Source organism: Ictidomys tridecemlineatus, chromosome 4 (genome assembly GCF_052094955.1).
Source record: "Ictidomys tridecemlineatus isolate mIctTri1 chromosome 4, mIctTri1.hap1, whole genome shotgun sequence".
In the NCBI taxonomy this organism is placed as follows: Eukaryota; Metazoa; Chordata; class Mammalia; order Rodentia; family Sciuridae; genus Ictidomys; species Ictidomys tridecemlineatus.
Genome location: NC_135480.1, coordinates 53,821,834 through 53,833,627, shown reverse-complemented (window position 1 = coordinate 53,833,627; position 11,794 = coordinate 53,821,834). Strand labels below are relative to the sequence as shown.

The window sequence follows — 11,794 nt, the reverse complement described above, 5'->3', positions numbered from 1 at the left end:
TACTGGTAAACAGGTACCTTACTATTCTCTGAGAATAGAAAAACATCAAAGAATGAAACTTCCACATTTTACACCTGTGAAAATATTACCCCTGAAAAGTTCACACCATAAGTCATGTGATGTAAGGGCCATAGAAAATAAGAATAATTCTTTAATCATATTATTTTCCCAAAATAAATTGTAAAAAATCATTTATTGTTCACAGATAAATTTGAGGGCAATTTGACCTATGAAAAAAATTCAAAGTACTCTGAAATAATAGTCATAAGTGAAAACAATATTAATATAGCCACATGAGTATCCAGAAAATCTATGCATCATTTTGTAAATATATGTAAAAAACACCAAGAGAAATACAATTTTGGTATATCCCACTGTGAGAAGTAGAGCTCATTTGAGCTTGAAAATAATAATTTATTTTCTGATTCATTGAAAAGATTTTCTATCCAGAAAAAAAAAATCACACACACTATTGATTGGTCTCTTGAGGCTGTAGCTGTTACTGAATCTCAGTGAGCCTTCAGGTCAGTTTGAACTAGTTACAAGAATACAAGGAAGTAACTCTACAATAGCAATTAAAATATATTAAAAAGTGCAGGGCATGTGGCACAGTGATTGAGCACATGCTTAGCATATGCAAGGCCTTCCATAGGATTTCAACCAACACACACACAACACACACAGACACACACACACACACAAGTGTAAATAACATTCATTCTAACAGAATGACTTTGAGGAAATGACCACATCAAAATAAAAGCATAGATACAAAGAAACCTATTGAACTAGATATTTATTGAAGCATCACCTTTAATCACATTAGTCTGATAATGACCTGGATGCTGATAATAGGGAAATGCATGACTAGACTGTTGTATCATGTGGTAAGGAAATTTAGTATCCCTTAAAAACAATGACAACACCATATATTAAAAGAGAAGAATCTCCTGATACATTTCAAACTCAAGGAATTCAACACTGTGAACACATTAATATCAAGAAATGGAATCTGTTTTCATCATTTATTAAGTTCAAATAGAGTTTTCCTGAGGAAGGAGCAAATCTCACATGGCTTCTCAACAAGTCAAACTGTGTAAAACCACTGCTCTCCGCCATAATTTCACCAAAGCCCTTTTCATCTCATGGTTTCGCAGGCTGTAGATAGTGGATTCAGCAGGGGTGTGAGCAATGTGTAAACAAATGACATCAGTTTCTTGGTTACTGGTGAGTAGCTGGATTTGGGCTGTAAATAAGTCATACTGGCTGTGCCATAGAAGAGGGTGACTGATGTGACATGAGAGGCACAGGTGGAAAAGCCCTTTTGTCTCCCAGTTGTTGATGGCATCTTCAGGATGGCAAAGAGAATTCTAAGGTAAGACAAGAGTATCAACAAGAAAGGAAGCAATATAATCAAAATGGTGCCTGTGAAGGCATAGATTTCAAACGAGAAGGTATCTGCACATACCAGTTTTAGCACTGCTGGGGTTTCACAAGATATATGATTAATTTCATTGGGGCCACAAAAGGGAAAACTAAATACCCATGTGGTCTGCACAGTAGCCACCATGATCCCTGAGACCCATGAGAACATTACTAATTTCACAAACACCCTCTTGTTCATAATCATGGGGTATGTCAGAGGATGGCAGATGGCACCAAAAACGGTCATAAGCCATTGCCCCCAGGAGAAAACACTCAGTCCCCCCAAAAAGAAGAATGAAATACATCTGTGCAAAACAACCCACAAAAGAACTTGTAGTTCTCTCAGTGGTCAAGACCACTAGCATTTCAGGCATGATGGCTGCACTGAAACTCACTTCCACCACAGATAAATTCTGCAGGAACAGGTATATGGTGATGTGGAGGGTCCGGTCCAGCAAGATGGCAGCTATGATGATGGCATTTCCCATCAGGGTCATCAGATAAATAACCAAGAAAACACCAAAGATCTGCTCTTGGAGTTTAGGAGAATCAGAGAAGCCCAAGAGGATGTATTCAACCACAGAGCTTTGATTTTGTGTTTTCATTGCAGTACAAAACCCTATATTGTTTCTGCAGACATGATCAAAGAATAAAGTCACAGTCCAGAGGCTAAGAGTAGAAGTCTGCATTCATCATGGAAATTCTGGCAGAGGATAAAAAGAGGAACCCATGTTCCAAAAAACTTACGTTGGAATACTTGGAGAATGGCAAAATACTAAGATTAACAATATTAGTCAATCTGTCAAATATAAAGTAAAAGTGAACAATTCTTAAAAATCTGGTCTTAAAAGTTCAAAATGCTATCAAGTTTCTATTACAACTTGTATGCTATGTAGTTTTAAGGTAAACATACCCCTAAAGTATATAGATATTTTCTAATACAAGTTCTAATCCCATATTACCACAGGTATCCTTCTCTTTATTCAATTGTTGTAAACATAACAATGAAAACTACAGAAAATAAAATGTGATAAAGTAGACAAATAGGAAAAAGCTAATCCAAATTTTTATAGTAATTCAGTAATAGTGAATTTTATGTAAATCTACTTAAATATTCATTGCATTCAAGACAAATAGAACTTTATGTGATATTGATGGTTTGACAATATTCCACAAGAATATTCATGTTGGGTTGTATTTTAAATGTACCTGTTTCAGGTAACACCTCTAGACTTTGAAAATTGGTTTTGAGCTTATTAACTTCTTATTAATGTCTGGCCAAATCTATTGGGGTTTACTGGGATGTGAAATTTTTAGCCCCAAAGATCCAAGATTCAACCTTGTGACCATTATGATTTAAGGACAAGCCCACTTTTTGGTCATTCTGGGGCTACAATTTCAAACTTTCCACTCTTTGCCACTCTTTCCCACCCTTTCTCTCTCTTTCCTTCCCCAGTCTCATCAAGCACCTCATGGACTCATGAATTATTCAACAAGCTCTGATGGACCTACCATTTTCTAAACTCTGCAATATAAGGAATTCAGCATAGACCAAATCTCAATAGAATCCCTAAGCACACTACCTAAAATAACTGTGATCCTCACCACAAGGCTTCATAAAATAGTACCCCATTATGCCCCCAAACTCTCTAGCTCGACAACCCTCACATATTGCCATGTATTTTTATATTTTTATCAATTGACATTATATACACATTTATACAAATATCATTCCCACAACCGTATAATCCCTGAGGCAAAGATTTTGTTTGCATTTTAGTATCTACACAATGCCCCCAACAATCCCCAGATCATTACATATGTTAAAATAATAACTTTAAAGAAATAAATGGAATATATCAGGAAAATTAAACTCTAAAAAATAGTGTCTAAAAGCGAAGGGAAGCCAGTACAGAGCACAATTGGAAAACAAACTGCAATTAATAACAAGGGCTTTAGACAATTTAAGTAAGAGAAAGATTACATGTGGACAGGGAGCTGGAGAAGACAACCACAGTCACTGAATAATGTGGGTGGAAGGGCTGGTAAGTGGGAGGAAAAAGGCACAGGGAAGGACATACTTGCTCAAGTCAGAGGTCCCTGATGGCAATGGTACTAGATGGAGCCCACTGTGTCTTCTGTGATGTTCTGAAAACCAGGGGATAGTCAGCAGGGAGATGAGGAAGCAGGCAGGACAGAGAATCCCAGCGAGCTGAAGGTATATGTTGTCTTCAGTGCAGATCTGTAGGGCATGAGCAACAGCAGAAGGCAAATTGCTTCATTCCTGAGTTGGACCATACACATATTATCCAAAGCCTATATAAGCCATGATAATTATATGTTTTTTTCAATAGCAAAAACTTTCTTAAAATTAAAAAATATACTTTGTAGGACAAAATAATTAAAACTCATTTCAAATGGCTATAATAATAAATAAATGAAATGTGTACTGAGTTCCAGGTGTTAGAAACTGGATAGGTTTTAAAATTTACAAAATTTGGAGTATTATTTTAAAACAGGAAACATTTATAATGCTGATTAAAACATGTTTTGATAAAATTATGTTTAAAAACCCAGTATGATAACTATAGTTGACAACAGCTAACTGCACAATTCACAAACTTGTTGAAGAGGATTTTAAATGTTCCACACAAAAAAATGATAAACATCTGAGGTTATAGAAATGACAATTACATTTATCTGATCATTAAGATTGTGTGCATACATTGGAATGGCACAGATTATATCATGAATATGTGCAATTACCATGTGTCAATTACAAACAAAACCTATACTTAAAGAACAAAACAAAACTATGATATGGTCACAATTGACCACAAATGCTGCTCCCTCTTTTCACTTGCTCATTATTATATCCAAATTCTTCATGATTGTAATTATGAGATGCACTTTTTCTGAACAAAATAAAAAGGAAACTGACAAAACATCAAACTAAAACATCTGATTCAAATATTTCATTCATGCCTACTGGTCCCTGAGCACTGAGGCATGTCTTCAACAGCATCACCAGCTTTTACTGAGAACATTCAATGAAAAAAACCACTAACAGTCACACAAGTAGAAGCCGCACTCTCTTACCTATTGACATTGACTGTGAGGTTTACATGCTACTTTATCATCACTCTCACCACTTATTAAAATACACCTGCTTGTAAATGCAATTTAGTGATTGAGTGCACTGATTTTTAACCCCCTATGAAATAGAATCATGTGCCCCAGAGAATCCCTCTGGAGAGAACTTTGAATGCTTCCCACAGAACTTCTCATATTTTGTATGAGAGCTACAGAGACTTGAATCTGGTCCCTCAGGGAAGAACGCTCAAGAGAACACACATGAAAATATTATCTTACTGAGAAGGAAAATGAAAAACATGGAATGCCAGTTCTCAATGTGTCCATGAGGACTGAAGGCCTTGTACACAGAGGCTCGACTTCAATGTGACATCTCCCAGTAGGATTTTTGTGAAATCAGAGGGTGAATGAATGTTGTAGACAGGGAAAGAAGGGAGGAGTCAGGGGAGGTGTGAGCAAAGGCAGGGGGCAGATGAAGAATTCAACTGGACACAATGCACAGTTTGGGCAATGGTGGGAATTAAGTAAAGGCAAGAAGATTGAAGCCTCCGAGATTTAAGTCTGGATGCTCCTGAGCCCCGAACTTGCATATTTTCCATAAGAATTATAGAGCCACTGATATTTTTGAGAGAAGGCATCATTACAGTTGATTTCATGCATAGAGCTTCTTGACTAGAGTAAAAAGATCTGGACTGGTTTACAGGACTTGGAGCACATCACTGAACTTCTCTGCCTTCTTTACTTTCTATGTAAAAGGAAAACATTGTTATTATTCTCCCAATGTATACATGAGGATCGGGGACTCTGGGCTTGGAATAAAGTGGCTAGGGCATTGAAGAAAACCACGTGCTGTGTTTCAGAAGAATACAGGGCTGGATGAACCTACAGACAATGTGCCTGGACCAATGTTCTCCTTTTCTATTTCTCCTCTCTGATTTCTAGGAGAAGCATCCCTCTCAAGATTGTTCTCTCCTCCTTGGAGCAATAAGGCTACCAATAACACTTACAGATACATTCTCTTTAATCTGTGTCCAGTCAGAAACATAACACTAACCTAAGAGAAGGGGTTTTCATTTACAGAATCCAATCCAAGGACCCTTCTCAAGTGACTCATTAGAGTCATTCTCCAGGAGAAGGGCCCACTGTGTGTAGTGTGCTTTCCTTATTCACACTCCAAACAATCCTACAGGGCCCTCTGATGGACCAACATGTTATATGTCCAGATGCCATTGACTGTATCACAGGTGGTATATGATTTGTGAGAAGTCATAGTCATGTAGACAATCACCATGTTTTTGCCTGTATTTTACATTTCCTTGAAAAGTGTGTGAAGAAAATGTCAGACACATGTTGAGATGATAAAAGGTCATAATATTCATGTTTATCTCTAATTCAGAGCTTTTATATCATTGATACATAAATAGTACAAATATAGAGACTGTACCCCAGTATACTTGAAGTTTAAGAAAGTAAATACATAGCAAAGAAATATATATGGGAAGATTTAACCAATATTATTTTATTTAATAAATGATGAGATTAAACATGGGATAAAAAGAACACATTTTATATCCTTCAGAGTTCATTTCATCCCAAAAAATCTATGGAAACTTTACAAAATCTGACTTCTTTTTTCCAAAAGAAAATCTCAATAAATTTCAAAATCTTATTCATAGAAACAGCATTCCTTGCAATCAAACTAAAAAAGAATAAAAAAGTAATAATAAAAACTAGTCTTTCCACACCGCAGCATGCCTGCCACCTTCCCTGCCATTGGGGCTCAGTTTCCCTCCCAAGAGACAGGCAGCCATAAGCACTTGGGAGATATTTTACCATCATGGATTGCTTTAGAGATACATCAGAGGTGACATAGACCATTCTTGCTTTGACAGTGTCTTTGAAAAAGTAAAGAAATATGAAAGTAAATTACTTTTGACAAGTAAAGTGATAATCCAAAAGAGAGAATAAATAATGATATAAAAAAGAGAAATCTGAAGTTTGGAGTTCAAAAAAAGAGAGAGAATATTATCTTACTGAGAAGGAAAATGAAAAAAAAAAACAAAAATTTCTCCAGATGAACACTTTGTAGAGAATCGTATTATGCAAACCATTTCTTCAGGATCAAAAAAAAAAAAAAAAATTATGTGATGCTGCAAAAGGAACTAAAACACACTTGCCCATTCCAAATAGAATTCCAAAAACTGTAAAATAAGGAGAGGAGAATTACTATACAGATGGACAGGAAAACAGTGATGATGGACACAAACATTATAAGAGGTCCAAGTCAGCTAAACCATCTAATAACTCCAAATACAAGCATGAGTAAAAAGAATTTCAAGGTTAGTTCCTCTCTCTCTTCTTCTTTGTCTTTGCCTTCCTCCTCTTGAAGTTCAGACTGTTCAGATGATGTCTCTGATAACTGCTTTATCAACTCCAGATATCAGCCCTGTTCCATCTTTTGAGTTAAATACACCAAATGACCAAAAAGTCAAAGTTAAAAGGCAAGAAAATGTGAGTCAAGAGGTAGATGAAGATGTTGAGGTTTTAAAAATTGATTCAAGGTATCTGAAAGCTGCCAAGAAAGTGAAAGAAAAACTTTGGCCTGCTGTTGTCCCAACGTCATCAGTGTTCAATTGTAATCTAGACCACAAAGTCTTACATGTCACAATGAACCTGCATCATCTTTGAAAAGCTTTGCTGCAATTAAAGAAAAAGGGACCACAAAAACTTCACTTTGATCAACCCTCAGTAGTACCTAGGAAAAATTACTCTTTCACAAGAGAAGAGGTGAGACAGATTGATCAGGAAAATCAGAGACTTTTGAAAGAACTGTCAAGGCAGGCTGAAAAGTCAGAAAGCAAAAGTACAATCCCCATTGATCATCCTTTTAAGTTATGTTGTAGTGCTCTCAATAGCCAGAAGGAGCAACAAAAGTTTGAAAGAGAAAATGTGGCTTTATTGAAAAAACTTGAAACTATGAAGCCAGCAATGGGTATGAAATACTCAGAACAGCTAATGGACTACCATTGTAATATGGGATCATCTCCTTCTAAGGTCACCGTCCTCCAGAAGACTAAGAACATGCATTTGGCCAATGCAACCTATTAAGAGAAGTTTCCAGGACATCCAGTGCTAACAACGGTGTCAGTTGTAAGACTGAGCAATTAGTTTTTGACACACCCAGTGGCCTATTGCTATGACTTAACCCCCATGTGTGCACTGCTTAGTTATAAAACATTATTACTTTAAACATCATTCATCCAATTTTTTTCTTTTTCTTTTTTAAATTTTTTCATTTATTTTAATTAGTTATATATGATAGCATAATGCATTTTGATTCATTGTACACAACTGCAGCACAACTTTTCATTTCTCTGGCTGTACATGATGTAGCGTCGCACTAAATGTGCAGTCATACATGTATATAGGTTAATGATGTTCATCTCATTTCGCCATCTTTCCTGCTCCCATACCCCTTCCCTTCCCCTCCCTATTCATCCAATTTTATTGACATATTTTTGTTATATTACTATATTTCACTATGTTAATATCTAAAATATTTTTCCAGCAATTTAAAGTATATAACAGTGAGTTAATTTATTGTTTGTGATTCAATGAAAAATTGTTGTCAAAAGACAACAATTTAATGTAAAAACAGTATTTACTATGAGTGTGAATTTATATAAAATGTGTGTGGATTTATTAGAAAAATGGTAGTAATGCATGTTTATTTTCTCAGCATAGAAATTGATTCGGTTGTCACGTTGATCAAACAGTAGTGACAGTATCATTGCATGTTGGATCCAAGCTATTCACTATGCAGTTCTCATTTTATGTTATTTTCTTTTCTTACAAGCTTTAAACCACGAGCTTACCTCTTATTTGACTTTGTTTTCTATTTGCTTTAGAACTCACATGGTGAGTCACAACCTGATTTATGAGAGTTACACTTTGTTATTAAACATCCTGAAATTTGTTTTTATAGATGGAACTGATTTAGATTTGATGAGCAAGTTGAGAGAAGCTTGTACTGGGGCAATCCTCACAATTTCACCAGGAGTACCTAGTACTTCTGTGTAAGTGCACTGTTAGGTCTTAAAACTTCATTTAGCCATTCCAAATCCTCTCACACTGGGAATATTAGAGAGTTCAATGTAAAAGCTTGTCTTTTGTGTTTTCATACATGCAGGTAGAGTAGTATTAATGATTCTGACAAGGGTGGTGGGCTTTAGATTTACATCTACTTCCTTGAGACTAATTTGAGTGCAGACCAAATCAGTTGTATCATGAGCAAATACAAGGGTTTTTTTATTTGTTTTTTTGTTTTGTCAGTTAAATAGCACCACCAGTTTGAAGAGCCAATAAGCAGGTTCTAAAGTATGTCAGAACAGTGTGTTAAATGATGCTGTTAGTATATTTTTCTGTGATTTAGTATTTATTAATGGAGAAGAAAGAAAAGAATAAAAAATGCTTTAGAATTTCAGCTACTGATGAGCCTCTGCCTTCCTGCATGGGAGCCCAGGCCCAGGGTAGGCCCAGGTTCATCCTGCCACCAGCAAACCCCTTCCAGATCTCAGGCCCCAGCCCAGATCCACCTCCACCAACTAGAAGACACCACTGGAGCTCGGCCCAGCTCAGGACTACCTCTGCCAACTAGCAGACACCTGGAGGAGCTCAGGCCCTGGCCCAGATCTGCCTCCTCTGACTTGCATGGAAGCCTATGCTAAGGGTAGGCTGGGTCCCCACCACCACCTGGGAGCCCGGGCCTAACCCACTTCCATCTTGGGTCATTGCAGCCACCTAACCTTCCCCACACATTTCATTTCAAATAATACAAGAATTTCATTTCAAATAATACAAGGGTTTCCCCGCCCCCCATTCCAAAGACCTCAGCAAAACAAACTTGCCAAAGTCATCCTAGATCTGAAATAATAACTTAAAGGTATGAAGGTTAGGATAATAAGACTCCAAAAACAGAACTTCATCTCCTAAAAATTCTGAAACCTGACACATTGATATTACAACAGGGCTGAACAAAGTACAATTATATGGATTACCTCGTTGGTGGTTTTAATTAAAGCTGGCTTTTTAAATGCCTGATGAAAAAACAAATCCCATTTTGGAATCAGAGCTAACTTTCTAAATTACAAAGAGCAAAAACATGTTTCTAAAACTTCTTGCCATAAGCCACAGCACAGGTCTACACAAATTCTTTTCTAGTATTAATAGAAGTTACAAGCAACTTACTACTTTACACTTTGCTTTTTTAAAAAAAGAACATAGCTTTATCTGATGAGCTTTTGGTAGCTATGGCCAATAATTATATTGTGTTCCATTTTAGCAACCAAACTTATAAAGATATTCTATTTATCATAATAATACTTTCCAAATAGTAAAGGTCCTGTTACTACAGAAAATTTTTAAGATTTCAAAAAAAGGTCTGAGTTTGGGGTGGGCATGGTTTGATAATTAGGATGCAACTCAAAGTACAGCTAGAACCCAAAACCTACTTGCTGAAATTTTTAAGGTCTTTACTCTTTAAATATCATTAATTTAACAATTTATATTTTTGATAAAATTTAATTGTGGGCAGAAAATGTTATTTCAATTAAAAAGTATTACTTTATATTTTGTAATATGACTTTAAACACAACATAAAAGGCTAATTAACAACTCAACTGAATTCTTCAATGACTGAGGATTTTGAATATTCATCCTTTTGTACTTAAATTATGACCATATAATCATGTCTGAGGCTGAGCAAGATATAGATATCAGAATACCCCCTAGAACTGGTTAGATATGCCCATATTAACATTTTCACTATTTAATTTACCAAAAGTAAGTGTAAGAAAAAAGACTAATTTGGTTATTCAATTATGGTTACATAAAAATCATGTAAATTCTCAAACATGTGATGAAGTCATCATAGTGTACCTTATAAGAACACTAATTACTAATGGTTGAGTAGCTTTCAGATATCATTAATAAAGTACCTGACCATCATTTTAAAAGTTATTCAGTGCTACTGATTTTATAAATAACTTTTTAAGTTAGGCTCTACTATACCAAATTTTCTTTCTGCTTTAGTTTTTTTTAAGATAAAATAAACTCAATCCCATAGAACTTTCTTCAAAAAAATAGAAGACAGATCTAAAATTTAAATATTTAAATGTCTTCATGAAAACCAGAAAACAGCTTGTTCTCATATTGCTAAGTTTTAGATCTCCTGAGGAACCTACACGTGGAGAATTGTGAAGCAGAACTTCTTACCATTTACAGTAAGCAGCACAAATGACAAAATATGTCTGGTCTCTACACCTTGCTACTTCCAATTCAGCATCTGGACCACATTACCCTAGAAGTATGGAGTTAATCAGGATAATTCAACATTTAAATGCTGAACATACCTGTTACTGTGTTATGCTGGCGTACATATAGGTAGATTAACACTAGAAACATATATCTTTAGTACTAAGAATTTCAGCTATGTTAGAAGAAAAATGAACTGGTTTGCAAGACAAAAACAAAAACAAAACCCAAAAAACCCCATAACATGCATCTTGGAAGTTAAATAAAAAAATAATAATAAAGTAAAAAATAACAACAAAAAAAAAACCCGAAAAAAACACCCTTAATTTTAGGCATTTAACTAAGGCATTCACACAACATATGTATGTCAGTCTATATGCATGTCACAAACCTATTCAGTCCTAAAGCCTGCAGTATTGTAGTTTATTGTGAAACTATGTAACCAAAACCTTAAATATATCCACAATATCTATACCACAATAATGCATAGGACATAATATATTACATCTCAAAATAAATTTCTATTACAATTTTATGCAAATTCTGGTATAAGATTTTCACCTGCCATATTTTGAAATGCAACCAACTTTAAGTCAATGTACTAATCAAAATTCTCACTAGTAGCAACGTCTTCTGTGTTATCACTGGAACATTCAAAAATCAAGCTCTTAACCACAGTATGTTATCAATTAAAACCACTGCATTATTGGTTGTTAAAGCAGGAAGTAATACATCAAGTAAAGTATTTCTAATTCACAGTTTCAAAAATAAAATGTGCAGTTTTCAAATATCAGACAGCTTGAAATTGGTCATTCAACAACTGCCTCCTTCAACACATGTAAACTATGTTTGCACAGCATTAGGAGATGTCTTTTATTTCAGAAGTTAGTTCTTACTCTTACAGGAGCATCACAAATTTGAATAGAGGCTACAGTGTGAAATGAGCTCACTGAAGGATATGTTA

The 11,794-nt window shown here is 35.3% G+C and overlaps 2 pseudogenes; one reads left to right on the top strand and one right to left on the bottom strand.

Moving 5' to 3' along the window:
* Positions 1 to 843: 843 nt before the first annotated feature.
* Positions 844 to 2,030, bottom strand: LOC106145611 (olfactory receptor 10A3-like; annotated as a pseudogene).
* A 4,894-nt stretch (positions 2,031 to 6,924) lies between these two features.
* Positions 6,925 to 7,718, top strand: LOC144376654 (cilia- and flagella-associated protein 97 pseudogene; annotated as a pseudogene).
* Positions 7,719 to 11,794: the final 4,076 nt, after the last annotated feature.